We start from the raw sequence: 932 nt of genomic DNA, 5'->3' as shown, positions 1-932 counted from the left end.
TAATTCTGGAATAACAACTTTTATAAATCTTAAAATACTCAACAGCATGATATTCCCTAAAACAGCCCGAGTCCAGTGAAATGCAAACAGCAGCCTTTGATTCTGGGTAAATATCAAAGTATCCGTACGGGTATAGTGCAAATACACATAAATTCATTAATTTGAGAAAGGTAAGGCACTGACACTAATAAGAAAGCCATACAAATACTCAACCCAGATATCATATGGTGACACCATACAGTAATACAGGAGCTCACAAATATTGTACACAGTACTTCGGAGCTGTTGCATTTCATCATTACTTAAGGGCAAATACCGTTTGAATAAAGGAGGTATGAAATGGAACATTAATATTTTTCAGGTACTAGTCTTACATTATTTTAAGTGTCAATTTGACATAGACTTGGTTTCCCTTTTTCAATTTCGGTTTCTAAACATGTCAATTTGTTTCAATATATGAAAAGGAAACGAAATCCAGATATAAATAATACCGGTATCAACAAGCCACCCTTTCCAAAAACCGAGAAATATACACACCCAAAGCCAGAAAAAACACAATTACACCTATTTCACAAACAAAATTGACATAAACTCACTCTCTCTTCGTTAATATCACGTATCTATGCTGGAATGATGCCTCAGCATGTGAAATCACAAAAGAAATGAGGACAAAAATGGAAAAAAAATATTGACTTGTTTTCTCGCGCGTCCTAAGGCTGTCAGGTAAATACTGAATCCGGAATTTCGCACGAGGCAGGTTATATGTGACACGCGTTCGGATCCCTTTCGTTCTTGGCATCGTTGTAACTTTGAGTATTCTCTAAGTGAGCGCGTATGTAAAGATTTTTTTGGTTAGTTTTCAAGTTTGTTTTTACTGATCCTTTACACCTTTTTATCTGAAAATATAAAGTTGTATTCAAATAAGTGATCTC

General features: G+C 34.9%; 1 protein-coding gene across 1 annotated transcript in view; it reads right to left on the bottom strand.

The window, feature by feature from the left end:
* The window catches only part of LOC119591986 (phosphatidylserine synthase 2-like), a 47,219-nt gene extending 46,471 nt beyond the window's left edge, over nucleotides 1–748 (bottom strand). The window contains exon 1 of the mRNA XM_037940750.1: nucleotides 597–748. The gene's annotated coding sequence lies outside the window, so the exon portion shown is untranslated. The remainder of the gene's footprint in view (nucleotides 1–596) is intronic.
* Nucleotides 749–932: the final 184 nt, after the last annotated feature.

This window comes from Penaeus monodon, chromosome 29 (genome assembly GCF_015228065.2).
Source record: "Penaeus monodon isolate SGIC_2016 chromosome 29, NSTDA_Pmon_1, whole genome shotgun sequence".
NCBI classification, from domain to species: Eukaryota; Metazoa; Arthropoda; class Malacostraca; order Decapoda; family Penaeidae; genus Penaeus; species Penaeus monodon.
This window is presented reverse-complemented; position numbering and strand designations above follow the sequence as displayed.